This window comes from Chrysochloris asiatica, unplaced genomic scaffold (genome assembly GCF_000296735.1).
Source record: "Chrysochloris asiatica unplaced genomic scaffold, ChrAsi1.0 scaffold00153, whole genome shotgun sequence".
Taxonomy (NCBI): domain Eukaryota; kingdom Metazoa; phylum Chordata; class Mammalia; order Afrosoricida; family Chrysochloridae; genus Chrysochloris; species Chrysochloris asiatica.
The window spans coordinates 115919-121064 of record NW_006408671.1 but is presented as its reverse complement, the minus strand read 5'-3'; the positions used below and the strand labels follow the sequence as shown (position 1 = coordinate 121064).

General features: G+C 33.5%; 1 pseudogene; it reads left to right on the top strand.

Annotated features, from left to right (window-relative positions):
- The window catches only part of LOC102822106, a 96285-nt pseudogene that overhangs the window by 883 nt on the left and 90256 nt on the right, over window positions 1–5146 (top strand).

Here is a 5146-nt window from a genome sequence, read left to right as displayed (position 1 = left end):
TGATCAATACATCTTGATTGCATGTTTGATCAATTTCAGATTGAAGAAGTTAGTAGAATTCTTCTATTTCATCCTCACTGGCTTTAGTGATTGGTGCGTAATTTTGAATAATAGTGGTATTAACTGGGCTTCCCTGTAGGAGCATGGGTATTATCCTGTCACAGACAGTGTTGTACCTCATGAATGATCTGGATATGTTCTTTTTGAATGCAACCCCATTCCTCTTCAATTTGTCATTCCCGCCATAGTAAACCATGTGGCTGTCAGATTCAAAATGGCCAATACCAGACATTTCAGCTCACTAATGCCTAAGATATCTATGTTAACACGTTCTATTTCATTTTTGACAACTTCCGGTTTTCCCTGATTCATACTTCATACATTCCATGTTTGATTTTCAATGGATGTTTACAGCTGTTTCTCTTCATTTTGAGTTGTGACCACCAGCAAATGAAGGTCCCGTGGGCTTTTCTTCCTTGGGCTTTATTCTATTCACTTTATCATGGTCAGCTCTACTTTTAGGAGGCAGCTCTTCCCCAGTCACATTTTAAGTGCCTTCCAACCTGAGAGGTTCATTTTATGGCACTATATCTTACAGCATTTCTCTGCTATTCATAAGGTTTTCAGTGACTAAATATTCGGAAGTAGTTTGTTACTCCTTCTTCCTAGTGTGTCTTCATCTGGAAGCTCATCTGAAACCTGTCCACCATGGGTGACCCTGCTGGTATTTAAAATACTGGTGTCATATCTTCCTGCATTAAAGCAACTCACAAGCCACCACAGTACGATAAACTGACAGACGAGTGGTGACATAACCCTCTAGTACACATTTAATTCTTTCATAAAAAACTTGGTGAAATTATAGTAAGTCCTTTGAAATGGATATTCCTTCTTAAAGAATGTGGATATGCCTGATGAAGAATATATGAAGGTATCCAAGAAATTGATCCAAGCTTATCTTAATTACTTAAATTCAATTAAAATGAAGTTGTTGCTAGGTGTCATGAAGTTGGTTGTGCCTCATAATAACTTTCTGCAAAGCATAATGAAACACTGCCCAGGCCCACAATTTCCTCACAGTCATTGGTATCCCTGAGCTCATTGCTGTCACCACTGTTCCAGTCCATCTCTTTGGGATTCTACCTCTTTGTCACTGACCTTCCATTTAACTTAGCATTATGTCCTTTTTAGGGACTGATCCGTCCTGATAATATGTCCAAAGTATGAGGGCAAAGGCTGGCTTCTAAGAAGTATTTTAGATGTACTTTTTCCAATACCGATTTGTTTGTTCTTTCAATATTCATCTCCAACAGCATAATTTCACAACTACATGAAGAAGTATGACAATTTAATTCTTGCATTAGAAATAAGTTTACTGATCAAGGAAAGACAAATTTTATTCATGTAGGCAGGCATGATTGATAAATAAAATGAAATATAATTAGTACTTCCAAATGTTGAAATTCCTTTATGCATATTCCTAACAATAGTGATGACAAATTGAACAATGGAATGCTTATTTCTATCCTTAAAGTGACTCAAAAATTCTCAATTTACAACAATTATTTGAGAGTCTTTATTTTTAGTATTTATTATAGAAAGTAATGATTTTAATTTTAACATAAGAGAGATAAAGGATGTATCTAGAATAAAATATAGTGACTTTTTCTAATATTTGTTTTCTGGTCATTATATTTTCTTTCTTATCCTTTCACCAACCATGTTCCATCTACATGCTGAGAAACTAATCCAAAATGCTGGACTACATGCAGAATAATACATGCTGCATGAGGATTGTAGGAAGACTATTTAATAACCTGTAATATGAAGATGGCATAACTTTGCCTGCTGAAAGTTATGAGGACTTGAAGCATTACTGATAAAGAGTCAAAAGCTACAGATATCTGTATGGATTATACTTCAACATAAGAAACAAACAAACAAACAAACAAAAACAAGTACCCTCACTGCTTAAATTGAAGTATTCATGTTTCATTTTACTTAGATTCACAATTAACACCCATGTCAGGAGCAGTCAAGAAATTAAATAACAAATTGTATTGGGCCAAACTTTTGTGAAAGATCTGTTTAAATATTAAAAAGCAAAGATGTCCGTTGAGGACTATGATGGATCTGATCCAAATCATAATATTTTCAAGTACTTAATATGCATGAAAAAGCTGGTCAAGGAATAAGGATGACTGAAGAAGAAAATGTGGAATATTCTTTTTGTGGAAAATGTGGTATATAGTAAAAAATCTTAATATTTAGAATCCACTAAGCATTTTACAATGCCATTCATCTCATTTAGGTAAGATCACATATGCCACTTTTGTATTAAATTCTTATTTGTATTTTTACATTTCAAAATAAGTTACACAAGGATAATGAACATAGCACATGTATTTGTAAAACTCACATATCCAAGTATAATGCCCAGATTGTCACAATGGCACTTAAAGATTTTATTATTCTTCTTTGCAATAAACATTCAGATATTTTGATGAGAAATAATAATATGGAGTTACACAGACTCAGAGTAGCATAAACATGTAAATTATCTGAAATGTATTGATTAATAATGTGCTACCTACATTCTAATATGGTTTAGCATGCTAAACTCTTTTCATTCCAATAAAATTAAATTAGATAAAAGGAAAATACAAAGCCAATTATTTCTGAAAATGTGTTATTCATACTGATTTAATCAATATAGAGTTCTTCCATTTTAAGCCATGGTTTATTCTACAATTAATTTCAATTCAACATAAATATTTACCAATACAACAGAGGTTGCCCCTGTTTGATAAAGTTACACTTTTTAGAAAACAATATTTCCTAGGTGCCTAGTTATAAATTATACATTTCCTCAAATGATCAGAAAATAATTGAATGTTAATTATACAATAGATTTTTTTGTAACACTAGTAAATGTATAATAAATCAGATTACTTTTTTGTCTGATATAAAAAGGTCTTATGAGATTTCAACTAGTCATGCTGTGAAGCACTTTAAATTAGGAACTGTTTTCTGTCGATATAAGTTACAATATATGAACTGTAAAATTCTTGATAAAACTCCATGTTTAATTTCTTTATTTATATTTCAAGTAATTACATTTAGAATAATATTTAGCTTTTATTTAACTCTAAAAATATTCTTAGTGTATAAACTCAAACATTTGACTTTTTCTCTAAACAGTGTTTATTTTCTTTATTTCAAGTGTCAAGTGTTCATATAAGGTTTTATGATTAACACATTAATACAATTTTTGAAAAAGCTTTTATTGTGAATTGAATGACAGTCTACATGGAAGAATATTGGTTTCGCACTCATCCTATTGTGTTTTCTTTCATTGCAATGATTAAAACCCCTTCATACATCAACATTTAACAAGGAATTTGTATCTATGCCCTCTGGTTTTGTTGTTTTGTTTTTTATGTACACAAAACCACTCAGAAATATATAATCATTTAAACAACCAAAGCACACAGTCTTTCTCTTTCCTTGATTCTATAGTTTTCAGATGCTCTGTCTCTTTATGATATTCTTTCTGCCTCTATCTCTGGTGTCACTACTTCTCTGGTTAGGGTCCCATATTTTGTTATTATAATAAAAACACATACGAATATACAGTCATTTAAACAAACAAAGGGCACATTTTGCTAACCAGCTCCCTGCCACCTGTCAGCACAGTCTTTTCCCTTCCATGAGTCTAGAGTCCCAGATGCTCTATCTCTCCATGTCATTGCCTCAGTCTCAGAGTCTCTGGTTAGGATCCCAGGCTCTGTTCATGCTCTTCCTTCTTGCTGGTCCCAGGGTACTCTTTCCTGGAATGCAAGATTAACCAATTCCCACCTTTTTGTTACACATCATCTATCTTTACAACTGTGGCAATTGCAGTCAAAACACAAAAACATGAGTACAGTTTATTTAAAGAAGATGTGAGTCGTATGAATACCAAAACTTAGAAAAGACTGAAGAAGAGAATATTTTTTGTCTAAATGTAATACTTAACAAAGCATTGCTAAGAAGTTAGGGATTGCCAAAATATTCATACATTTATTTTAAAGCAATAAGACAAAAAAAAAAAAAATGAAAAGAAAGGAAGAAAAGAAAAAAGAAATGTGACATCTGAAAGAGTAATTAATTGTTCTTAATGCCGTATATGACTGCTTTTGTGAAGTGTTTCAATAAATTTGCTCCACCCACATTTTACATACAATTTAGGAAAATATTTTCAAATAATTTCCCCAATGGATATGCAGTTGGCACCAACAAAAGAAAAGGTTCTAAAACATAAGGTAGCTATAATGTTTAGCTCCCATTATTGCACTAGCATTCTTAGACTTTGTCACTCATGCTTCCATAGTAATGGTCAGTTGATGCATTACTACCCACTGTGGCAAAGCTGCTAATGGTGTTACTGCAATTGCTGCTGCAATGACATCTGAAGAGTTCTTCAGGCTATTATGCCTGGTATAAAAAAAGAGACAAAAGTTCAATCTGCACCCCTGAGGAGTCTCTCTTCAAGGTCTTGTCAGCTGTAATTTCTCTGAAAGCTTTGGTTCATCAGGTCTAGAATACAGCAAATAGGAAATCCCAATAGGCAGTCTGTTCCGGAGAATAGGAAAATCAGGAAAATTAGATGGTGATATGGCAATTTAATAACTGAATAAGACAAATTTTCCACTTTTGCCTATTTTTCAAACATTTTGCTTGACTAGTAGTGGGCATAGCCTATAAAATTCATTTAAAATTCAGTTCCATGTTCTGCAAATTTATTTTTATCTTTGAGCTTGTAAACTACTATCTGAGTAGCAAGAGACTTCGGAAGATAAAAGGAATAAATTTTGATGAAAACAATGAAATTCATAATTCTAGTTTGGTGAAAATAAATATAAATTATATTTGTTGTTGCTGTTGTCAGGTGCCATCGAGTCGGAACCGACTCATAGCGACCCCATGCACAGCAGAGCAAATCAATGTCCGATCCTGGGCCAACCTCACTACCGCTGCCACACTTGACGCCATCAATGATGCCACCTGGCTGATCCTTACCCAGCATGACATCCTTCTCCAGCTACTGTTCTCTCCGGACAATGTGTCCAAAGTAGGAGAGATGAAGCTTAGCCATCTTGGCCTC